Genomic DNA, 27,067 nt, shown 5'->3' with positions numbered 1-27,067 from the left:
TACTACTTCTTGTTGTACCTCCTATTTCAAAAGCTTCAAAAAACTTCAACTTCTTTGTGAAGGTAAGTTATAATTTAATATATTGTGCACTATGACTTAATATAGTAGACTTTTTCTGCTAGATATACACTATCCCTCTGTAGTAGTAATGTATTTAGATAGACTTCTCTGTTATAGTTATCAATGGAGTAAGGCTTGTCTTGGTTAAATCACATACACTTTTTTATAGTCCTATTTCCACTCTCATACTATACACTGCCAAAAGATAAATTCACTGATAAAAACTGCCTATCTAAAATTAATCCCAACAGTGCCCTATCTCTACTAATATATATTTTCTTATTCAAAATTTCAGGCAAAATGGAAGGCGAACAACAAGTTTCATTTTCGATTGAACTGAAGGAGAACAGCCAAGACAAACTTGATGACTTTATGGATGACAGTAGAGACCACGAACTTCTACAATGTGTTGAAGCAGTAGACAACTTGCTTCAAAATGAAAAACAATTACACCCTATAATAAATTATGACATTTCTGACAATGAAATGTTAGAAAATTTAATAAAGTATGAAACACAATCATAATAAAAAAAATAAATAAACAAAGAAAACAAAAAAAAACAAGAAAAACAACAAACAATTAACATACAGTATTAGAAAAGTCTTTCATTCTTTTATCCATAAAGTTCGCTGCCCAGAAAGCTATCCGGTTCGCGAACTTGGCGCTTACCACGCAAAAAAAAATTTTTTTTTTTTGGACCCTCTAGGCCCTTTTAAAACCTCCACATAAAACCTAGGGGGTCAACGAGGATCTACTATGCCCCCTTATGGTAATTTCCCCCTTTGTTTTGGCCTCCTCTTGTCTCTCGATCCTACCGAGAGACAAGATGGCGGCCGCTCCGGACTGTTTAGAATGTTGACAGACACCGGAGGGCCAATCAGCTTCTCATCGCAAAGTTCCGTTACGCGAAAGGTTCGCTAACCGGATAGCTGCCCGGAGCGCTGTTACAGATATATATCTTGATTTAAACGTTAATTTCTCAAAATCCATTGAAGCACATATATTGAGACCTAGCAAAGGCACATCGGGCTAACAGTCCCTACAATTTTGCCAAATTTCGTGAAAATCCATTCAGCCGTTCGGGCTAAAAGTGAGTCCAACCGCCCTATGGAAAATAACATGGGAAAAACGCGTTTTGGGACCCCCCTTTTTTCTCGGCCCCCCCTTGACGAACCCCCCCCAAATTTCCAGGAGCTGCTCAGAAACAAAATGTGCCATTTTCCTGAAAATTTCAGCCAATTCCGTCCACAAACGCCAAAGTTATTAGGCATAGAATTTTCAAAAGTCCCATAGAGAAAAAATCCTAACTATATATACCTACTGGCGACCGCCAGTAGGTAATATATATATATATATATATATATATATATACTAGCAGCCCGTCCCGACCTTGTCCGGGAGCAATCAGGCTTCCCCGACCCCCGCCCGCCCCGACATTGTCCAGCAGCCCGGGCCCCCGTCTGCCCCCGCCCGCCTGCCCCGTCCCCCACATGCCCCGTCCCCCGTCTGCCCCGACATTGTCCGTGGGTCCCCTGGAGCCTTACCTCAGCCGCCGCTCCTCCCCCGCGCTCCTCAGTTCACCGCTCCGCCGCTCCTTGCCGCTCGTCACCGCTCCTCCCACCTGTCCGCCGGTCCTCACCGCCTGTCCGCCGCTGGTCACCGCTCCTCCCCCGCTCCATGTCCACCGCTCCTCCTCGCGCTCCTGGACGCCGCTCCTCCCCGCGCTCCTGACGTCAGCACGCAGGTCGCGGCGGTGCTAATTCGAAGGGACTACTTTTTTTTTTAAGGTACATTTTTCAAATAACGCATATTTTTATAGTTTATATAGCCTATGTCCCTCTGCACACCCTGACGATTACAATTATGTATCAAGTGTGTGGATTGGCGCTGTGGTTCCCGAGTTTACCCGCATCAAAGGTTCAAAGTTCTTGCTTTATAATAGTAGCATAGATATAGATATATATATATATACATATAAATATATATATATATATATATATACACATGTTCATATATATGTGTGTGTGTGTATGTATATATATATATATTCACTGAAAAAACCATAGGTTTTAGACCATATATAGTTAGGGATTAGCATTTACAAAACCTTAATTTACTCGCACAAAACCATTGAAATTCGCATATATAGTTAGTTGCACTAACTATATATCGCGCACCCGCAATCCACTGCTGATGATGTCACATATTACATCATTCATGACATGGTCAGTGACATCACTGATGACATCACTGATGACATCTCAAATGACATCACTGATGACATCACTGATGACAACACCCAGTGACTGTATGTTTCTGTAAAGTTAAAATATGTCTTACATATTGAAGAATGAGTGGATGTATAAGTGTCTGGATGAAGGATTTAGTAGGTGCATGACTGACTGTATGAGTGAGTGATTTAATGTGTCTCACTGAGTGCATGGGTTAGTGACTAAACTGTCTTAATTTGTGCATCATTATGTCTGTTGTTCTGTAAACTGCTGCATGTGTTGATCAGTAGCTATATGAGTAACTATATGGGTTATTGTTTGGTTGCCAAAGTATTTGTATGGGAGACTGAGTGTGTGTGTGGGTGGCTGGGAGGTGTGTGACTCTGTGCATAGATGTGTGAGTAGTTGATGCACTATATGTATGGGTTCAAAAGTGCATGTGGAAACAGCTGTATGGGCGGTTGACTGTCTGCATGAGTGTATTGGTGATTGAATGGATATCTCAGTGCTACATGTCAAGGTAAGTACATATGTAAAACACAGTACATGTGAGAGTTGACATATATAAATAACTGTGCATAAGAGCCAGTGAATGTGTGAGTGGCTGTATGGATCATTGAGAACTTGTATCAGGGATTGTATAAGAGAGTAAATATGTGTTAGTATATGTTTGAATAAGTAAGGTGTGTATAACTGTATAGTTGAGGAAATGGAGGTGTGATTGATTCTTTGCATGACTGACTAGGTGTGTGAGTAACTCCATGGATGAGTGACAGTCTGTGAGTGTCTGTTTACACTGATTTTATCTAAGGTTATATTAGAGTCTGAAGAGGTTCATTGTATTATCACATAAATTATATCATCAGTGATGTGATCAGTAATGTCAAATGAGATGTCATCAGTGATGTCATTTGAGATGTCATCAGTGATGTCATCAGTGATGTCACTGACCATGTCATGAATGATGTAATATGTGACATCATCAGCAGTGGATTGCGAGTGCGCGATATATAGTTAGTGCAACTAACTATATATGCGAATTTCAATGGTTTTGTGCGAGTAAATTAAGGTTTTGTAAATGCTAATCCCTAACTATATATGGTCTAAAACCTATGTTTTTTTCAGTGAATTTTCAAGGTTTTGTAAATGCTAATTCCTAACTATATATGGTCTATAACCTATGGTTTTTTCAGTGAATTTCAATGGTTTTTTAATAGCAAATATCAAAAGCTGTAAAATGTCAAGTACGTGGTAGGTAAAAACATTTTCGTATTTATGCACGCTGATGTGCTTTGAACGCTGCCCCCCCCCTCCTCTTTTCTTTTAGGAGTATTCTCTCTTTGCAGATAGTGAAGGGTAGGTAACACAGGCCTTTGCCCCCGTTATAATCGGTCGTGCCTGCTTCCCTCTCCATTTGATTGATTGTTAACCTAGCATTTATTGTTTTAGAATTGGTTCTCTTTGATTCATTCTCTATTTACAAACAAGCACAGAGTCGCAATACTCTGTTTAGTCTTTGCAGATAGTGAAAAATCGTTAAAAAAACAAAAGGAATCAAGCAAAATCAGTAGGCCACTAATGGGATCTCTTTTTGACCTTGCTAAAATAGAAACATTATGAACAACCCCTCATGACAAATACGAAACTAGTGAGAGGAACTGAGCTCGACACCATGATAGCTGCAAGACAGCTCGGCTCCGCCACCCACCCCACCCAAAATAACGACAAACACTATGCAAATATTATAAATATATACAACACACCAGCAAAGTAACAGGGTAAAACGTTTTATTAAATAACTATTTACATGGCAGACTGCTGCAACATCGATCCAAACAAGCCTTTGTATTTTGGGCTCAAAATAAACCATCAATAGTAAGATTTTCATAGGTGAGTGTAGGTTCATGGTTTTCCATCCACAGACTAAAAGCCTGGAGTGGGAGTGAAAGAACAATAACTAGGTAAGAAGGAAGGCAGAGGTTGTGGGAAGGACTCTGCATATGGTATGTTACTTGGTCCCTGAGATGCTTCGATGTCACTGCCTTGCACAAATGGCATAAGTCCTGGATGTGATGGTGATGCTCTCATGCTGACTCCAGCTTCAGTCTGAAACATCCAGAAACACTGTAGACTACCAATTCGATGACTTCCGGTGGAGCCCCAACGTGACCCGGTAGGGAAAAACTTGCCCTCCCCTCTTTTGACTGATGGTTCTTGTTACCTGTCCCCTCTGTTGTTATCTAACGGAACCTTTTTGGATTGCTGAGTGAGAAAAAAAAAGGTGGGGCTTTCATCATTTGGGAAAAAAAAATGTTTCAATCCAATGAAAAGTGTTATTTTTAGGTCATATGATCAAGCCTTCCATCATTAGGAAACCAAAAGTAAAATGAACCAATGAAAAGTTTTATAAACAAGTCACATGACCTGTTATGCGGCTTTGGGCTATAAAAAGCCTACAAAATCCGTTGGCCTGTGAGGCGTCGTCAGTAGCGGACCGATGTGCAAATAGGCCGAAGGCAGCACAACGCGCCGAGATCCGGATGGCACCGAGGTGGTGTCCAGCAAGTTGCACTGGTGTGGCCATCCTACAATGCTGCGCCGAAAGTCGGCGTGGGGTGCCCGGGGGGGGGGGAGGTGGTGCGAACTGGCCTCTCCCGCCTCCCCAGGTGGAGGCACCTCATCTGCAGTGCGGCGCCTCTTACCGTTTCACTCGCCGTCCACTTGAGTTGCGCCCGCACTTGCTGCTACAGTAGGCCGAAGGCAGCACAACGCGCCGAGATCCGGATGGCACCGAGGTGGTGTCCAGCAAGTTTCACTGGTGTGGCCATCCTACAATGCTGCGCCGAAAGATGGCGTGGGGTGCCCGGGGGGGGGGGGAGGCGGCGCAAACGGGCCTCTCCCACCTCCCCAGGTGGAGGCACCTCATCTGCAGTGGGGCGCCTCTTAGCGTTTCACTCGCCGTCCAGCTGAGTTGCGGTCACTCTTGCTGCTACAGTACGCCGAAGGCAGCACAACGCGCCGAGATCCGGATGGCACCGAGGTGGTGTCCAGCAAGTTTCACTGTTGTGGCCATCCTACCATGCTGCGCCGAAAGACGGCGTGTCCAGCTGAGTTGCGGTCACTCTTGCTGCTACAGTACGCCGAAGGCAGCACAACGCGCCGAGATCCGGATGGCACCGAGGTGGTGTCCAGCAAGTTGCACTGGTGTGGCCATCCTACAATGCTGCGCCGAAAGTCGGCGTGGGGTGCCCGGGGGGGGGGGGGGGGGGGAGGCGGTGCGAACTGGCCTCTCCCGCCTCCCCAAGTGGAGGCACCTCATCTGCAGTGCGGCGCCTCTTACCGTTTCACTCGCCGTCCACTTGAGTTGCGCCCGCACTTGCTGCTACAGTAGGCCGAAGGCAGCACAACGCGCCGAGATCCGGATGGCACCGAGGTGGTGTCCAGCAAGTTTCACTGGTGTGGCCATCCTACAATGCTGCGCCGAAAGACGGCGTGGGGTGCCCGGAGGGGGGGGGGGGAGGCGGCCCATACGGGCCTCTCCCTCCTCCCCAGGTGGAGGCTCCTCTGCTGCAGTGGGGCGCCCCTTAGCGTTTCAGTCCACTAAAATGGCCCTGGGACACCTTGGAACTCGGACGCTTGCCTGCTAGGGCATGGGCCCCATTCACAAAAGCGTCCCCTCTTTTGACTGATTGTTCTTGTTGCCTATCTCTTCTGTTGTCATTTAACGGAACCTTTTTGGACTGCCGAAAGGGGTTCTGGTCCGACCGCTGGTTGGTGGAGACATTTTGACGATATCCTGGACCTGCCCGGCCTTGACCAAAATAGCGCCGGTATAAATGGGACTCGAAACTCCTTGTTGTGTACTGGTTGCCCAACCTTGATATCACGAGATACGTATGCAGTTTTGAAGCACATGGCGGGCGGGGACGAATACTGATTGAACATTTGGACATCCCTATTGATATTAAGTTCTGATGTGTTATTGATTACTGTACTATTGAAAGTTCGAATTAACGTCACCCATGGTACTTGCCCGCAAATGTATATCTAGATAATTTTATTGTAACTGGCCCTGTCGTACTTTAATTATAAAATGTACGTCCACCGATTCCGCAACTGTTAGACACCTTAGTTCTTGCAACCTAATGGGTCGCCTGTTACGTTCTTCTACAGTGTAAATGTCCCCTCATCATATACGATTCCAGTTTGCTCCGTGGCCGGCCCACGTGGTTATAGGCCCGTATTTGTATACTGACATTTTCACAATAAAGGTTTTTAAAACAAAACATGGTAGTAGTACCTAGATTGGTAAAGTTTTGAATAATAGCCACTGTTTTCGAATCAGTAAAAGGCAAGTGAAATAAAGCAGCCCGATTACATGAAGGTTAAAAGGTATAATACGCAGGAACGCAGTAAACATAAATGGTCAAGGGCTGTTGTGTTTTCCACTCCTGCAACATAAAGTGATCGATAAGAATCCGATATTCATGCCTATCAGCGACTAAGACAGCAGGCCGAGCCTCTTTTGTTCAACGGCTCCCTCATGGGACGAAGAAACGCCCTTTTTCTCGAAATAGGAATATTTTACTTGCAGGACAGTTGTAAATTTCCCGGGAAAATACATTAGCCTGGAACATTGTTAGTGATAAACTGTAAATGCATCTGGGTCCTTTGCTTTACAAGTCAGAGTGAGAAAAAAAAAGGTGGGGCTTTCATCATTTGGGAAAAAAAAATGTTCGAAAAAAATGAAAAGTGTTATTTTTAGGTCATATGACCAAGCCTTTAATCGTTAGAATAACAAAAGTAAAATGAACCAATGAAAAGTTTTATTAACAAGTCACATGACCTGTTATGCTTACGTTACGTGCTGCGCGCCGCGCTCTGGATCGTTTCCGGGAAGCTGCGCCTCGCGCAACGGAGCACTTCCGGGTGCGCTAACGCAGCGCGTCATATGACGCATTACGCGACAACGCAGGTCCAGAATATAGTCAAAATGTCTCCACCAACCAGCGGTCGGAACACAACACCTTTCAGCAGTCCAAAAAGTTCTGTTAAATGACAACAGAAGGGACAGGCTATAAGAACCATCAGTCAAAGAGGGGAGGGCAAGTTCTTCTCTACCGGGTCACGTTGGGGCTCCACCGGAACTGATCGAATTGGTAGTCTACAGTGTTTCTGGATGTTTCAGACTGAAGCTGGCGTCAGCATGAGAGCATCACCATCTCGTGGCTCCGTCGTGGCCATTCCGCGAGCAATCATGGCAGCCGCTCCCCACCGGAAGCCTGCGGGAGTCGGGGGCCCGATGACTTTTGTAAAATCTTCAAGGCTGAGGGGACGCTTTCGAGAATGGGGCCCAAGCCTAGCAGGCAAATGTCCGAGTTCAAATGTGTCCCAGATCCATTTTAGTGGACCAGGCCCAAATCCGAAGAGCCGGCCGCCATTTTAAGAGTCCTGTGGCAGCCGCCTATCGCTGCACCGCAAGAGTGGGCGCAATTCAGCTGGATGGTGGGCGAGACGCTGTAGCCGCAAGAGCGGGCACAACTCAGCTGGATGGTGGACGAGACGCTGTAGCCGCACGAGCGGGCGCAACTCAGCTGAATGGCGGATGAGGCACAGTGCAGCAAAAGCGGGCGGTAAACAGCAGAATGGCGACTGAAACGGTAAAGGGGCGCCCCACTGCAGCAGAGGAGCCTCCAGCTGGGGAGGCGGGGGAGGCCCGTTCGTTCCGCCTCCCCCCCCCCCCCCCCCCCCGGGGCGCCCCACTGCGTTTTTCGGCGCAGCATCGTAGGATGCCATGACCAGTGCGACAACTTACTGGACATCACCTGGGTGCCGTCCGAATCTCGGCGCGTTGTGCTGCCTTCGGCCTATTCGCACAAAGGACCAATACTTACGCCACCTCACAGCAGCCCATTGTTGCTTTGTTTAAAATGGTTTTTTTAACGTGTTTACTTTGTTGGAGCGTTGTATATATTTATAAGTTATTAAAGTGTTATAATCATACTACTTTGTTGGAGTGCTATATATTTTTAATGTGACACATAATTGTGAAGACTATAATGTACAAAAAGACATCCCTGGAATCTTCCGCTTCAGGCTCGATCCCACACACCCTCACAGTGAGAATCCCCTCCCCAATCACAGGATCGTTATCAGAAAGTAGGAACGCGCGTGGTGTGACGGATCTCATGTGGTGGGGGCCTTGATCTACTGTAACTCCTTTGAAGAGGGGTGATTCTTTACAGTTGGGGCCATAAACTACATCCGCAGGGCTAAGTGATAGCCTGGGACCGGCCTGGACAATCAGACACAGAGGAAGAGGAGTGTCAGAGGGTGCGGTAGTGAATAGAGTGAAAGGGAGGTGTCGGGCGGGCACAGGGTGTGATTCTCAGGGAATAGCAGCGCAGATGGGGGGAGGTTTATGGCCCATGCATGAGAGAGAGAGCGGGGGTGACCAGTGCGTGGGGAGATGCTTGCGAGGGTGGGGAGCCATGCTGAGGATCGGCAGCGTGCAGAGAGTGGGTCTGGTCAAGGCATCTAAAAAGGCTGCCGTGCACGACAAAAGTGTGGCATTGGAAAAAAGGCAAGATGGCGCAGACAATGTTTATCAATACGGATTAATTTATAACAATTATTTTTAACAATATATTTACTCGCAGTGACAAAATGGCGGTCAACACTTCCTGATTTCCTTCGAATCGAACGTTAACAGACGTCACGCAGCAAAGAATTAAAAATCCGCTCACGCGCAGCCGCTGAAAGACATGTATCAACATATATGAGCATCCTCAGCCACCCTCAGAAAACATAGGGGGTCAGGATACTTCTCCTGTACCCCTTCATACCCATTTCCCACATTGTTTTTCCTCCATCTTGTAATTTAATTAAAACGAAACACAAAATGGCGAATTCCCGTTTCGCTACCGGTTCGTGAACCGGGAAGCGCTTTTACCGCGAAAAATCAATTTTTTTTATTTGCCCCACGGGTCCCTTTAATAACTCCAACATCATTCCTAGGGGGTCAAGAGGGGTCTACCTTGCCCCCTTTCATTAAATTCCCCCTTCGTTTTTCTCCTCCTCTTGTCTCTCGATCCTACCGAGAGACAAGATGGCGGCCGTTCCGGACTGTTTAGAATGTTGACAGACACCGGAGAGCCAATCAGCTTCGCTTCGCAAAGTTCCGTAACGCGAAAAGTACGCGAACCGGAGCGCTACCGGGACGCTGCCACAGATATATCTGTTTTTTAAAACGTTAATTTCTCAAAATCCACTGGAGCACATATATTGAGACCCAGCAAAGGCACATCGGGCTAACAGTCCCTACAATTTTGCCAAGTTTCGTGCAAATCCATTCAGCCGTTCGAGCTAAAAGTGAGGCCAAACGCCCTATGGAAAAATGAATGGGAAAAACGCGTTTTGGGACCCCCCTTTTTTCTCGGCCCCCCCTTGACGAAACCCCCCCAAATTTGGGGCTGCTCAGAAACAAAATGTGCCTTTTTCCTGAAAATTTCAGCCGATTCCGTCCACAAACGCCAAAGTTATTAGACATAGAATTTTCAAAAGTCCCATAGAGAAAAAATCCTAACTATATATACCTACTGGCGACCGCCAGTAGGTAATATATATATATATTCACATATACATACAAACATACACCATCATGGTACGTATATTTGGAGTCAAGTGTAGTATATCTACTTTTGTAGTCGAAATTCTGGCTACAATATTATTGTAGCATGATATTTGAAACTGAGATCCTCATTTATGAAAAGTGACGCATCGCTGGGAGAAAACAGCGATGCGTCACTTTTCATTGCGCCCTCCTTGCGACACTAATAATGCATCATATTTACAGTATGACGCATCATGCCGCAAGAAGTTACAGATACGTCAGTATTTCTGACGTATCTGTAGGTGCAAAAATGACGCATTGCCGGAGTTTGTCACAAATGTGACGCAACTCCAGCAATGGGTCATTACACATAGGCAAATCCGATGTGAAATGTGCCTGCATCAGTCTTATGCCTGCCATGAGGCAGGCGTAAGTTATTAGCGTCCTAAAAGTGGCTCAGTGAAATCCTATAGATTTCACTGCGTCACTTCTACGACCCTTTCTTGCGTCAGAACGCCCCCCCCTGCATGCAATATACCTGGCGCAGGTATAATATGGCGCAGGGGTTTACAAATTGACGCATCTAGATGCGTCACTTTGTAAATATGGTGCAACAAGGCTCATTTTTTACGCTGCTGGTGTGTCACAAAAAGTGACGCACCGGCAGCGCAAAAGTGACGCAAGGGTTCATAAATAAGCCACTCAATATTTTAGTAGTATACTGGTTTAGAAAGGTGCAGTAAGATATATTCTCAGTACGTGCCTGTAGCACATTAAGATAGGTACATAGAACATGTAGAACATGGGCAGCAGTAATACCAGCATCCATAACACACACAACCAACCAAGTAGAGCCATGTCCTATTAGTGCAACATTTGAAGCATCAGTGCAAGATTAATGTCTCCATAAACATCTGTAAGTTCTTGTGAGAACATGCTTCTTTTTGTGTTGTCACACTTCATTTTTAGGTTAAGCCTACCAGAAAGCAAAAGCTGTGTGGTCACTAATAATACATCATTAGCCCATCAAGAACTTACAGTGGACTTTAAGCCAGTTGTGTAACAAAACTTGAGACCCCCTTCTGCAAAGTACATGGAGGGGGCCCCCTATACTCTGGACACTAGTCAGGAGCTATTAGCCCGCCTCTTGGCACAGCGCCAGAGGGGGCCCTGTGGAGCTAGAGGCCCCCAAACACCGCAGGGGCTGCGGCAGCTATTGTTACGCCACTGCTTTAAACCTGTCTATTTCTTACCATTGGTTGAATTTATAGTCATTCTTGTTTGCTTGCTTCTTTTTTTATTTTAAGTTCAAGTTTATTGAAACCAAGCATAATAAAAATAGAGACAGAAACAATGCATAAAAACAATATAAAGTCATGAAAACAGTAGATATATAATGCATTTGTATAAAATAACGGAAACAATAAACGCTTATATCTAAATCAAGAAGAAAGAAGGGAAAGTGAAAATAAAATAGTTAACTAAGGCAATATAATAAAATATAACATCATATGCGAATAAGTAAAGCAGTAATTATAAATGTAAAATATAAAATGAGTAACAAAATAATCGAAAGTGAAGGAAAATCTTAGAAAAAAGACAACCAAAATATAATCATGGAGGTTTACGAACTTCATCTGACAAGTTGTTGCGGGGGATAACAGTGGTGGAACTTGAGGGAGAGGGCGAGGAAAGATAGGTAGTAAGTGGAATCCACAATAGATCCCTCTTAACAGCGAAGGAAACAGGGGAAACAAAGTTGGTGTCAAGTCTATGGTGAAAGCAAATGGCATTCCACTAAGCAGAGTAAGTGACTTTATTTGAATCTTTCCAGTTAGAGACAATCAGGTGTTAGGCAACAGCAAAACATAAATCAAGTAATTTGAAATGGGAAGGGGATGGAGGCAAGTCCGGAAATAGGGAACCCAACAGGACATTAGAGGGAGAGAATGGGAGATTTATATTAAAAATAAGGTTAATACGGGGCCAGATTGAGAGCCAAAAGGAGACAATATGCGGGCATTTGAATAACATATGGAGGAGGTCCGCAGACTGGCAAGGGCAGGACCAACATTGAGAGAAGAGGTCAGGGGAAAACGAAGCCAGCTTTTTCGGGGAAAATAATAAACGTTGGTAAATAAAGTAAAGAGTTTGAGTAGTGTTGGCAGCTCGTGATGTCTTATGAATCTTCAACCATAGTTTATCCCATAAGGAGATGGGCCAAGTTACTGATAGATCCTGTTCCTAGGCCAATTCAGATTTCGATTTAAGCCGTACGGGAGGTGTTAAAATACAAGTGTAAATGCGAGAGGCCGAGGGAGAGGTGTCCAGAAGTGGGGAAATAGTGGAGCAGGAGGAAGGTAGATCAGGAGAGAGAGGAAGAGATTGAAGATATTGGAGAAGAGCCGGAAGAAGAAGATCATATTGCTTCCAAAAAGAAGTAGGAAGATGAAATTGTGATTGGAGATCAGCAAAAGTTAGGGAAACGTTATCAAGCAGTAGTTGGGAAATCCATAGTAATCCTTTGGATCACCAAGATTTCCAGAAAAAAGAAAGTTGTTTGATACGGAGTAGTTTATTATGCCATATTGGTTGCAGAGATGAAGATGAAAGAGAAGAATAAGAGGAGGGTAATAGGGGAGTTAATAGATGCCATGTATGGGCAATGACAGGAGACTGTAGGAAAGAAGCATTAGCAGAAAAAGCAAGAGTTTCAGAAAAATCGAACGGTGAGATAAGAGATTTTTCCAAGGATAACCATACTGGAGGATGAGTAGGGAGGTCATTAGATAGCCAACGAGAAGCTTGTTTAAGGATAAAAGAATAATGATAGGATTTAAAATCCGGAAATTTAAGACCCCCAGTTGTCTTATCTTTTTTAAGAGAATATAAAGCGATACGTAAGTTTATTCTTCCAGAGAAATTTTAATAATATTGAATCCAATCTTTTAAAATAATAACCAGGTATACAAACAGGTATCATGGAAAGTGAATAAAGAATGATCAGGGCCAACATCATTTTAACCCCTTCGATGCTTGTGACGGAACCATTCCGTCATCAGTCACGGTTGGGCTGTGCTGATGACGGAATGGTTCTGTCACGACCACACCCATTTACATAGGGGCCCAGCACTGCAGGATATTCTCCCTAGCAGCCAAGGTGTTAAATGAATCTAATCTACACCACCACGAGAGGAACAAAGGATGCCATCTGGTAATAGAATCAGTCAATTTTTTAGTGATAGAATCAAAATTTGCTTTTAATGTGTCTGAAATAAAGGGAGAGAACCACAATCCTAAATATTTAACTTTGGTTGGTTGCCAGGAAAAACCAGTGTGGTCAAAATAATGATGAAGACATAGGACATTAAGGGGTAGGACTTCACACTTATCACAGTTAAGACGATAGCCAGAGACTGATGAAAAAACGTCAACCTGGCTAAGAAAAGAAGGTAAAGAGAATTCGGGGTTGGAACAATACAAAAGGATGTTGTTGGCATAGACGGACAATTTAACTTGATTAGGACCTGGATTAAAGCCGGTGATTTGAGTGTCCTGTCGTATTTTAGTCAGAAGTGGGTCTAATGCTACAATAAACAATAAAGGGGAAAGGGGGCAGCCCTGGCGGACTCCTCTGGAAAGGGAAAAGTAGTCAGAAACTTTCCCATTAGCAAAAATAGAAGCTCTGGGACCGAAGTATAAAAGGGAAATAAGGGAAATCAATTTGGGAGGGAAACCAATACATGAAAGGGCACAAAACATGAAGTCCCAACGAATCCGATCAAACGCTTTTTCGGCATCTAATGTAATGGCCACAAGAGGGTAATGTAAAGAAGAAGCTCTACTAAGTACATTGAAAAAGACTCTAGAATTGTCAGAGGACAAACGCCCTTTGACGAAACCAGACTGTTCAGGGCCAATGAGTTCAGGTAAAATGGGGTCAATGCGTAAGGCAAGGCGCTTGGCAAAGATCTTATAGTCCGTGATCACAAGGGAGATAGGAAGGTAATTCTTACAAAAAGAGCGGTCTTTATTATCTTTGGGGATCAAACAAATCATAGCATCTTGAAAAGTACCTTGGGAAGAGCCGTTAGCAATAAAAGAATTAAATAAAAGGAGTAAATGTGGGAGGAGAAGTTTCGAAAAATGGGCATAAAATTCAATAGTATAGCCATCTGGGCCAGGAGCCTTACCACGTCTGAGAACTGAAACAGCATGAGAAATTTCTAATAGGGTTATATCTGATTCAAGCGAAGCAAAGTCAACATGGGATGAAGGAGGAGAAGCGAGTGATTGAAAGTAAGAGGATAAATCAGAAGGAAGGGGTTGAGTTTCAGGAGTATAGAGGTGTTTATAGAAAGTAACGAATTGCTGCAAGATATCCTCATCCTTAAAATGGGTATGGCCGGTAGAGTCTGTTATGGAGGCAATTCGGGTTCTGTCTTGACGAGTTTTCAGGTAGTTCGCCAGGACCTTTTCCCATCTTGTTTTGACCCGCAAAGTAACGAGCGCTGCATTTTAAAAGATAGGAAGCCGAAGAATCAGTAGATAGTTTGTTGAAAGCAACCTTGGCAGTGATGAGATCTTTCAGAGAAGAGTCTGTGGGAGATTGATAATAGGAATATTCTAACCGTTTAATTTTAGCAAGGAGAAGGAAAGATTATTGTTCAAAACCCTTTTTCTTCTGAGAGACATAGTTAATTATAAAGCCTCAAGCGGTTGCTTTAAAGGAGTCCCATATCATAGTCGGATAGGAGTCAAAAGAGGTATTTGTAGTGAAAAAGTCTTCAATAAAAGCACTAAATTGACCAGAGAATTTAGGATCTGTAAGAAGGGAGTTATTAAAACACCATCTGCCAGAGGGAGGAGAAAAAGGGATCAGATAGAAATCAACAGTGACTGGGGCATGATCAGATATCAGGATGGAACCTATTTCTGAGGCAAGGGTACATTGGACAAGGGACTTACTGAGGAAAAGGTAATTAATGCGGGGCTGGGTTTTATTAGGAGGGGAGAAATAACTATATTCCAGGAGGTCAGGGTGACAAAGCCTCCAGATATCAATCAGGGATTTACGCCGAATGGCAGAGGTGAATTGAGTGTGCATTTTGGACTGGACAAATTTAACCAGGGAATGTCTATCTAGTATAGGGTCATGGACTTGATTGCAATCACCACCAAAAATAACATATTTCTCATCAAGAGAGATTAATTTGTCAGAAATGAGAGTCCAAAAATTATTTATAACAGAAACTGGGGCATAGACATTAAAAATCACTAGAGGTACATTGTCAACTAATAATTTGGTAATTACCCAGCGACCATCAGAATCAATTTTCTGATGAGTAGTAGAAACAGTAAACTTTTTGTGAACAAGAATAACAACACCATTCTTTTTCCCTAAAGCTGGGGAGGAGAAAACATTGCCAACCCAAAGTCTTTTTAGCTTAGAAGTTTCCAAGTCTGAGATGTGGGTCTCTTGTAACATGGCAATGTCAGTTTTGAGTCTAGCCAAATGAGAAAGCACTCGTTGTCTTTTAATGGGGTTATTTAATCCTTTAACATTCCATGAGGTGACTCTGAATGTGACCAAGAAGAAGTAATTATTTTGATGCAAAAAACATACAATGCAATAAGCAAATTTAAAACTGAAGTATATGATGAATAAAAGAGAATAGAACCAGAAATAGAGGAAGAATGAAAAGAATACTTGATATAATAAGGGAAGAACAAGAAAAGGGAGAAGAGAGTGAAAGAGAGGGAGAGAGAGCAATGAAAAAAGAGAGAAGAGGAGGAAGAGATGGGAAAGATTAAAGAGAGGGAAAAAAGGAAAGAGAAAAGGTTAAGTTCAGAAGGTGTCAAAGGAAATAGTAAGAGAAGAGTATATATGAACAACAAAAGGAGTATACGAACTGAGAACATACCTACAGGAGGAATTCAAGGAGACGAGGGGAGGGAAGGAACCAGACGGGGCGGATGGTACAACCAGGACCAAGCAGAACGGGGGACCGGGAGGCATCACGTCAGGAGGAGGAAAGAACTATGGGAATAATAACAATAACGATATATGAGACATGAATGTGTAGACAAAACACAATGGAATAAAAAAAAGACAATCAATAATGTGACAATGAGGGTAAAACAACATCATGAAAGAAAAAACGTATAATTAGCCAGTATTTGAGGAGGAAGAATCCATGGCGTCCGTGTGGTGGGAGTTTATGAAACTTTGAAGGCGGAGCGAATCCTCATAAGTCGTTGTCCTGTTGTTATAGGTGACTCTAAAGAGGCAAGGGTGAAAGAGTCCATTTCGAGTGCCCATGGCGCGAAGAGCGGGTCTCATGCTGAGGAAAGCCTTCCTTCTATTCGCTGTAGCTTTGGCATAATCCTGGGCGAAAAACAAGGTAGATCCAAACCAGGTGACACGTTGGGAAGACTTGGCAGAGGAAAGAACTTTTAATAAGTCTGTGTACTCCAAGAAATATAGGATCACCCCTCTTGGCTTCTATGAGGGAGAAGCAGATGAGGAAGGGCGGCCCAATCTGTGCGCTCTCTGGGTGTTAAGCATGGTGCCATCCGGCATATGGAGGACTTTGGGAATAAAAGATTTGAAAAACGTTAGGGGGTCGGACCCCTCCTGCCCCTCTGCAAGTCCGGAAATACAGAGATTATTGAACCTATTGCGATTTTCAAGCTCCTTGACTTGGCGCTGAAGAGTAGAAACTTGAGATTGTAGAGGAGAAAGCTTGTCGCAAGTAGCAGTAATGGAAGAGATAGATTGCTCAACTGCAGTGACTCTGTTATCGAGTTGCGTCCAATTGTCCGTGAGGACTTGAAGTTTTGTATTTGTTTCTTCCATAAAAGGGCGTAATGCCCTAATCTCTTCCAATAAAATCTCCAATGAGACAGGTGACAAGGATTTTGGCATAGACAGTGGATTCTGCTTAAGGCGTTTAGTCAGGGACTTTCCTGAAGACGCCGAAGCAGGGTCAGGAGCCGCCATAACGTCCACTGGAGGAGGCGCTGATAAGTCTTGTAGGTGGGAGAATTCAGTAAAAAGCTTTGAATTCTTGATGAAGATGTGCTTATTAGGTGGCTTGTAGGAAGAGTGCCTTTAATTCTGCCCATAAAGAAGAACGACAAAAGCGGGGCCAGAAAAATGAAGGGATCTGTGAGGAGAAAGAAGCCACAAAATGGCCGCCACTATTAAGTCATTCAGAAAAGGCACAGAGAAAAACCTGGAAACACGTAGGAAAAACTAAACGATATCCAAAGAGAGAGAGTCAACCAGGAAAAACAACAGCAGCAGAAGCAAAAGTACCACAGACTTTCAGGAAAACATCATAAATCGGCGTGTCAGCGCTGGTGGAGAAACAAAATGGCGGTCACAAAGCAGGGACAATGACAAGACAACTCACATTGTCTACAAAGTTATTAATTCGCAGCCAAATAAGACCGCAAGAGACTGAAGAGGAGGAGTAGATGTTCCGACATCCTCTATCTCGGTTACAGCGCTGGAGCAGCACGAGAAGCCAGTAGTCGCCCTGAGTTCCCGAGGAGCTTCACGCGGGCACCGCCATTCCCGTCGGGTGCCAAGCCACGTCCCCCGTTTGCTTGCTTCTTATTCGATGAATTGCTTGCCTTACATTTATCCCTACCTATAGGGCATAGCCTCTTTACTTGTGTTGTTCCACTGTTCACTTTTATATAATTGCTTTTTGTTTCTTTCTGCTTAAGCTCTCCATCAGACTGCATATGTTTTCCAGCTGTCCCCTTTGTGAGTTTCTCTCCCCCGCTCTGTGTTACTCTCTCTTGTCTGTATGTTTCTCTCCATTTTCTCCCACTGTGCTCCCTCTTGCTCTCAACCAGGTGCTTCTCCCTTGTGTTGTTCTGTTCCTTGTGTGTATCACAATCTTTTGTTGCTTCCTCTCTCATGTGCTTTTCATTTATCCACACCTGCTCCTCCAACTTCTGTTGAACTCCACCCCTTACAACTTTTTTTTATATAATTGTATCTTTTTTGAGGGAGGGCCATGCAGTAAAATACTGCTTGTTCTTCAGCTTTCTAATTGCTTTCACACTACGTCATTTTAATTTTATTTTATTCACCAATCCATCACCTACAAAATGATACAGCTGTTTATTCCCCCTTTGTTCATGATGTATAGCATTCGCCAATGCTGTACACATGAACAAAAGATATTGGCAAAACCAGTAGGTCTCAATAGTAAGACCTTTTAGCTTTTTCAATGCTTTTGGGGACTTATGCTATTGGGTGTAATAATTCTGTTCACGTGTGTACTGCCGCTTAGTCTCCAGTGTATGTGCTCTGACTCCATGGTAAATATGGATAATTTCCAATTGCCATCTTTAGCTTTCAAGCTTAATACAAAATACACCAATGGCCTAGGAAGCTAAATGTCATCTGTGGACTGGAGCACCTATTGTGCCTCCACTTGGCTATGAAAGAATACTTGGGTTCAGGCCCGCATTTGTAGTCTGACTGCTTGAGGTTTTAACCCTGGAAGGGTACAAGTCAGAATAACCCTTTTGCTAGGAAGGAATCCTACTTTCAAATATTAAAGAAGTGAGCCCCAAGAAGGTCTTGTAACCACAAGCTAGGGTGTCTAGTGTTTAAAAAAGGAACAGGTAAGAATTTCATGTCAGCATGTTCCTACAGTGGCTAGCCCTGAAAAGTTATTTTCACCATATATTGCTGTAGTGTTCCTATGAGAAATTTTAAAGTCCAATTAATTTTGCTAACTATGGCTCAGAATAAGCTACAGAGACAGTTCAAACACTGTTTTAATACTTATAGGATATCCAGTTTAATGGTGAATTTGGATTTGTGATAAATGAACGGGAAAAGTAATTGAGCAAGTTAAGTTTGACTGCCGAAAGTGCAGCCTGTCAGAGCTGCCTTTGATGTGTGAAATACTGCTGTCAGAGCAGAGACATTGGCTTAGGCCTAGCAGAAGGGTTTGGCTAAAAAACTGAGGAATGTGACCTAGCTTGACCCATACAAGGCAGTGAAGAAAGGTCCAAGAACTTTACTAACTTCAAAGGGGCAAGGGGAAACCTGTACTTTTATAGCTTAGTGATAAGGAAAGCCAGGAGAAGAAGGGTGTTCTGATACTCGGATACACTTTAGCCCTCTTGGCTTTCTTCTCAGTGGACAATGGAGATGGAGATCAGTAGTTGAGTGAGAGGGGGTTTTCATTATCTTAGGCAAATCCTAAGTGATCCATAAGCTCCATCCAGGGGTAGAAAGTTCTGCCATGTTGGATTATACTGATAACGGGCATACCTAGGTTTGTCTCGTTAGAAGGGGACTTCGACCTCTTCACTGGCTCCCAGTAAAACAACGTGCACAGTTCAAATTGCTTTGCACAGTCTTTAAGTCTTTGAGGGGCAGTGGCCCTGATTACCTGAAAAAGCGCCTTCAATTGTACGTTGCTGAAGGAAATTTGCGTTCCATGGAAGCAAAGCAAGTGACCATCCCAAGAGTGAAAAAAGCTAAGTGGGGCAGTAGTAGTTTCATCGTCTGTGCTGCAAAAGCATGGAACAACCTACCAGTGCATCTTAGGAACACCACCAAGCTCCTTTCTTTCAGGAAGCGGCTGAAAACATGGCTGTTTCCTGAATAATCATCTTTTTCAGGAAACCAGTTAGGCAGTGCTCAGCGCCAGGACACCCTAGGATATAAGTGTGCTTTAAAAGCTTCACTAACATAACATAACAATGGTGTACTGTGGGATAGTTTCAATGAGGCAAACAGGGCATGCAGAAAAAGTGGGAAGGTTTGCCCTTGGGAACTTTTCGTTCATTTGTCAGTGAGTGTCTAGGAGTCACCCCAAACCCACAGGCTAGGGAACTGAGCAAAGGTAGCAATTCACCCCTAACTCCTCAGAACACCTTCTGATCCTGTGATAGAACAGATGAGGACTCAACCTACTGTTTGTAATCTGTATGAAAACCTAAAGGGCTGGATATGCTCCCACTTGTACCCAGGACTAGAGAAGTGCAGTACAAGGGTCGGTAGATTCATCTTTTGGCGGCTACAGGGACAGAAAAAGCTTCAAGAGGCCTTTTTCCTGGAGTGGCCACTTAACCAGTTACAACTGCCCAGACTAGACATTATAAGTCGTCTAGTCTGGACTGTGTCCTGGCCCCTAAGTGCTGACCCTGAGGTCCTGAGAGTCTTTGAAGTGGCTGAGAGGGACTGATCCAGAAGGTATGCAAAGTTGGGACTTTAAAATATTTTTGGACTTCCAACACATTTAAAGCTTCAGCTGGACCTCAAGGCAATGGTGTCTTACTTTGAGAGGACTTCATCGGATATAGCATCAGGCTTGCCTTGCTGGAAAATGTTGAGCTCCAAAACAGAGACTAAGGGCCCAATTAGGTGATTGATGGTCCAGTGCCCAGACAGCTGCATTACGATATGCCACGAAGCCTCCAGGTGGTCAGATGCACTGTTTCCCTGCAGTATGGTCTGCAGGAGAAACAGTGTGCTTCACACTGCAGAGGGCATGAGGGCGCACACAGCATGCTGCAGGAACATGTCTCCAGGGCACACTCACACTGGAGACATGTTTGCACCCCAAAACCTGCCATTCCGCTGACCTGTTCATGGCAGAGAGGCAGGTTGTAATCCGGAAGGTGGACTCCATGTCAGCGCCACTACCATCAACTGCCACTCTCCCCACTGCCACCTGGAGAGCTCTGATCTTGGCGGAGGCAACAGTCTAGTGGCGGTATTGTGGTGTGCCCACCGCTAAACTTGTCATCAGGCAGTCGGGCAGCCGTGGTGGTGGCTGGACTGCCAACAAGGGTTCGGCAGTCCCAGAAATCGCCATACTCGTAATCAGACCCCAAGTACAAATATAGAAATCTGGGCCAGTCAAAGACACAGAAAGTATCCGACCGACAAGAAGGCTTCAGTGGGCACAAAATTTAAATGTTTCCACTCTAAGTTTACCTTGCCAAAATCAATGGCTTCAGTGATTGGCATGAAATTGCACCTAGGTCCCTGTCAACCAGATTGTGGTTTGTAATTGGTGCTTTACTTATTATTGTTACTTTTTGCCTTTAAACTTTAAAACTTCATATCTCTAATCTCCTTTATGGGATTTTAGTCAGGTTTATGTCATTTTTCTTCTCAAATGCTTCTTGATTTTTAGAAATTGGTTGTGGGATTTTATTTAGTCGTATTTTGACTTTTTTGACTGTTTTAGTATTGCTAAATACTTTACAAATGTTCTTTTTTAATTTCAAAGTATTTTATTGATTTTTATAAACAAGTACATTAGCATTTCTGTTATGAGATTCTAGCCAAACATAGCTGGTGTTACAGTAGTTGAAGGAACTTTGGCATACATGTTTAGCTAATTCCCTCTACAATGACTTGCTGGGAAATTAGGCAAGGGATGATATAGAGAGAGAGAATAGGAAAGAAAGGGTGGCGAGAGGATACAAGAAAGGTTCTATAGCAGTGAGTCTAGTTTGGGTTTGTAGCCCTGTGTCAAAGCCGACAACCCACTATGGGGGGATGAGGGAGTCAGAGTGGCCTCACAGGGGTTCGTAGGAGTCTATATACGTGTCGAGTGACTTCCACAACCCCCTGGTTGCTAGTCTCCAGGGTGATTGCTGCAGGGCAATGCTATCCACGCCTCTGGGGTACGTCAACCAGTTCACCCAGCCTTTGTATGAGGTCTTAATTAGGTCCTTCCAGTTGTACAGGACCGGTTTCACTGCTGCGGTCAGTAGGAGGTCTAGCAGGTCTCTGTCATGCAGTGATCTTAGTCCTGTAGTCATGAATGCAGCGGTGAGAGAGGAGAATTTAGGTGTTAGTGTGCACCCCAGTACCTTATTTATAAAATCAAAGATTTTCTCCCAGAACGTTTTGAGTTTTGGGCAGTAGAAGATAAGATGTGCTAGATCCCCCTTCTCCTTGCTGCAATTTAGCCTGTCTGCTCTGTGCTGTGGCAACCAGGGGTTGAACACAGGTTTAAATTGACCTGACAGGATTTTGGAACCTATTATTTCAGTATGACTAATTTTTCTCAACCACTAACCAATTTTCTTACAGTATATGACCTCACATTTGTTAGACAGTATGAAAAGGCTTTTTGGAGAAAAACAGGAATGTTGGTGTGCAGAATAAGAAAAAAGAATCCAGCAGAATTATCGGAGTGTTGCACATGTACTAGTCGAAGCTGGTTATCTTTGAAATTGGTGGGATGTACATCTTACCCGAATATAAGCGATGAAGCAAGCTTGAATGCTTCAAAGAGGTTCTGAGAGGGGTAGTTCTGACCCAATCATATATTTTTCAGCATATTTGTGGGTAAATGTGTTGAAAAGTCACAGCCTGTGAAAGGTCATTATTGACATATTTGAGCTCTTTCATGGTGTGCTAACTAAGCCTGACCGTCCCCAAGTTTGAGGCATGTTTGCCATTCTGATGGTCATTTTGAGAAAATTGTGGCATAATAGCACATTTGTAGCACAATTTTCCTTCAAAATGTCTAAAAAGCCATTGTTGATAAATGCAAATCAGAAAGAGCAAATTTGCAAGGTCCGTTATTCACAATAGCATCAATCTCTGGTTCTTTATTTAACTTTTCACTCTTTTTTACGCCCTGCTTCTTCTGAGTAGATTTACAATGATATGTTATGATGGAGAATCTGCTTGCTAGGGGCAAGGTGGAAACATAAAAGATAAATACATAACCCTCACAAAGCTAGAGAGATTTTGCAAGCTCAAACAGAAGTGCAATGCTCAGGTTTTAAAGACATAACAGATCTGGACAGTAAATGGGTTATATCAATTATAGAAGCTAGAAACTAGGACAGCAGTCTTGATTATCACTGAGATATCAGATTTATATCTAGAGCTATGGAACTCAACTTACGTTGTCACCAAACATCAGCTCATCAGTTTATAAAAACATAACCATTTTGCTATTTACGCATTGCCTTTTGGAACAATAAACCTGATTTGTATCCATGAAAATGTTAGCCTTTTTCCATGAAACAATTTTTTTTATCCGAAAATAATTTTTTATAACTTTTAGTTAATATATCTTTGGAGGTCAAACATCGATTCATCAATCTTTTTCAACATGGTGCTTATATGTGCTACTACCACACATCGATAGATTATACGTTGCACGCACGTGTACCATCATCTCATTTGTGTCATGGATGGCCTTTATAAGTTGAGAATGAAAAATCAATGTGTAAGGGCCAGTTTATTTCCATGTTTGGGCGCAGTGCTCCTACAGATGGCTCCAAGATGCCAACAATTGCCACCAAAATGTAAGGCTCTGAGTTTTGCCAAGGATGTGCACCAGGAACCTATGGGTGGCAGTCATACCAAGGCGCTACCAATTATCATCAATATGACATAACCATCACCAGCACACTAGCACACACACATGGGTTTACGGACTCACACAAGCACATAGAGAGGCACCGAGCGGAGCATGGATAGTGGTAGTTGGAGAGGGGAGAGCCCCCAAGGGTGTAGAGGCACGAAGCCAGATCTGGGGTGTTAGGACTGCCAAAACCAGAATTGGTCATTACCACCTTCCTCAAAGCCCCTTGAACTCTTTGACCCCTTTTAGCCTCTCTGAGCAGAAGCAGCCCATGCATGACCAGTGTGACTCTGCTAATATCAGCAAACAACACTCTGGCCAACGTGAACACTCCTCTGTCTATGATACCTGTCCAGCAGTTTGTCTCCAGTAACCATGCAGCTCTCTCCTTCCATACACAGATCTAACATCTCCTGATACGGTATGCAGGGGTGATCTTGGACTTGCCCTAACAACGCATTAACCAGTATCCAGATAGCAGGTCTCTATGTCACAACCACTGGGCCCAGTCTACACTCATCCCCTGGGAATTGCTTTAATTAGTTCTTCCTCATTGGATCAACTTATAAAAAGCTCTGGGCCTTGTTTACATCATTTATTCTCCGCACTGGATCTACCAGGATCTACCAGGACTACCTGATGATAAGCCTACTTCAACATCCCTCTCAAGAGCACCTGCCTCCAATAAATACCTATACCAGCCTGTATCATCTCACCTGTTCATGGGACCTACCTTCAGCAACATCCAGTAAGATTGTGTCTTGCCCCAAGATCAATGATTTACATAGTCTTCTCTCTCAATTGAACAGGTCTGCTACAGAATCCAGGATCTGCCTGAATCGCTCACCTTTCCAATCAGAGGACCTGCCTGTCAGGACCTGCCTGCATTTTACATCCATACATAACAACAGCACTGCAACAGATACCTTAACCACTCATTCCCTTACGTGGTATAGGCATGAATGGTAATGGGGTATGTGTCCCTGAGGTCGCCACTACCCTGCCTCACCCCGACCACCCTTCCATTGCTTCCTCCCCAGCGATATCTCTTTAACTACCCCAACCCCTTCACCTGCCTTAAACCTACCTGACTCCTCAACCCTAACAACTACCCCAACTACACATTTCCCTCCCACTGCCCTAAGGCCTAAAGCCCTGCACTACCCCGCCATCCCCACAGTCCCTTAAACTACCTCAACCCCTTCCAATGCTCTGAAAACTACCCCAACCCCGCCCTAAAAACGAACCCAGCTACCTATTCCCCTACCACTGCCCTATAGTCTAAAAGCATGCACCCTAACTAACACTACCATGACCCCTGCGCTGTCTCTTAAACTACCCCAACCCCTTTCACTGCCTTCAAACCTGGCCCGACCTACTCCCAGACCCAAAACTACCCCACCTACCCATTCCTCTTCCACTGCCCGAAGGCCTAAAACCCTACGCTACTAGGCTGCCCCAACCACTGCGTTGTTCCTTTAACTACTCTAACCCCTTCCACTGCCCTAAAACCTACCCAGACCCCACGCCCTAAAAACTAGCATAACTACCCCATCCCCGCCCACTGCCCTAAGGGCTAAAACCCTGCACCCTAACTTACACTACCCTGCCCCCCCTGTGCTGTCCTTTAAACTACTTCACCCCTTTTCACTGCCCTAAAACCTGTCCCAACCCCTTCACCTGCCTTAAACCTACCCGACTGTCCTACCTTAAAAACTACCCCAACTACCCATTCCCCTCCCATTGCCCTTCGGCCTAAAACCCTGCACTACCCCGACCCCCTGCCACCTCCACAGTCCCTTAAACTACCCCAATCCCTTCCACGGCTCTGAAACCTACCCCAACCCCGCCCTAACCAAACCCAGCTACCTATTCCCCTACCACTGCCCTGGAGCCTAAAAGCCTGCACCCTAACTTACACTACCATGACCCCTGCGCTGTCTCTTAGACTACCTCAACCCCTTTCACTGCCCTAAAGCCTGGCCAGACCTACTCCCAGCCCTAAAACTACCCCAACTACCTATTCCTCTCCCACTGCCCGAAGGCCTAAACCCCTACACTACTCGGCAGCCCCAACCACTGTGCTGTCCCTTTAACCACCCCAGCCCCTTCCACTGCCCTAAAACCTACCCCGAGCCCACACCCCAAAAACTAACATAACTACCCATTCCCCTCCCACTTCCCTACGGCCTCAAACACTGCACTACCCCGACCCCCTGCCACCCCCACAGCCCCTAAACTACCCCAACCCCTTCCACTGCCCTAAAACCTACCCAGACCCCACACCCCAAAAACTAACATAAATACCCCTTCCCCTCCCACTACCCTAATGGCTAAAACCCTGCACCCTAACTTACACTGCCCTGCCCCCGAGCTGTCCCTTAAACTACTTCTTCCTCTTCCACTGCCCTAAAACCTGTCCCAACCCCCCTCCCAGCCCTAAAAAACTTCCCCAACTACCCATTCCCATCCCACTGCCTTAAGGCCTAAAGCCTACACTACCCGGTCCCCCATCCTGTGCTGTCTCTTTAACTACCCTGACCCCTTTCACTGTCCTAAAATCTACCCTGACATCCTGCCCTAAAAACGAACCCAACTACCCATTCCTCACCCACTGCCCTAAAGTCTAAAACCCTGCCCCCTACCTTACACTTCCCCGACCCCCTGCCCCCCTGTGCTGTCCCTTACCCTACCCCTACCCCTTCCACTGCCCTAAAACCTGCCAGACCCCCTACCAGACCATAAAAAACGACCCATTTCCCTCCCACTGCCCTAAGGCCTAACACCCTACTCTACCCATCCCCAGACACCCCGTGGTGTCCCTTTAACTACCCCAACCCCTTCCATTGCTCTAAAAACTAACCAACACCCCGCCATAAAAACTTACCAAACTACCCATTCCCATCTCACTGCCCTAAGGGCTAAAACCCTAACTTACACTACGCCGACCCCCGTCCTCCCTGCACTGTCCCTCAAACTACCCCAACCTCTTACACTGCCCTAAAATACTGGTCCGAACCCCTCTCCGCCCCATTTACCTCAACGCAGCATCTCCCTCTTACTGTCTTTCTGCAGCTAGACCAGGCACCGCCTTAACCAGGCAGTGCGTAGGTAAGGCATGCGTGGTATAGCTTGCATAGTCGGAACACTTGTGGTTCAGAACACGGTGTTCTGACTGTTTCCTCTATTCTATTTTTTATTTTTTTTATTTTATTTAATGAGAGTTCATACCGGTAAATACATATTTCTAAATGGATACATAGATACATAGATAGAAGCATAGCATTATATCGTCATGCGAAATAACAGAAAGAATAATAAACAATACAAAATCAATTAACATATTAAATATCTACACAACCAGTAAATCATTCATTTATAGTTAATTTTGCTGTCCTCCAGGTAGCCACTGGGGCCCAAAGTCGCTTGCCCAAATCCCTTAGCTTCGCTCCCTTTAAATCATATAATGCTTCCTCAATATTATGTATGCCCAACATTCTGCACAACCACATTTGAAAAGTTGGAGCTTCTGTATCCTTTTTCCTCTATTCTATTTGTCCAACAATGTCAAAAAGTCCTCACTCTGGGAATGTTTAGTCTTTGTCCACAGTGACAAGCACAAGAACTGTGTGCATTCGCAGCACCCTCTCCTCAGCATTTCTTCAATTTCCCTTACATTACAGGTCTGCGTCGGAATAGGGGAATGTTATATAAGAGGCTGTGACAGACAGCAGAGTACAACGCCATACGGGTAACTATTTGACGTTGCATGCCTGTGATT

This window comes from Lissotriton vulgaris, chromosome 1_1 (assembly GCF_964263255.1).
Source record: "Lissotriton vulgaris chromosome 1_1, aLisVul1.2, whole genome shotgun sequence".
NCBI classification, from domain to species: Eukaryota; Metazoa; Chordata; class Amphibia; order Caudata; family Salamandridae; genus Lissotriton; species Lissotriton vulgaris.
Note: the sequence above shows the minus strand (reverse complement) of the source record.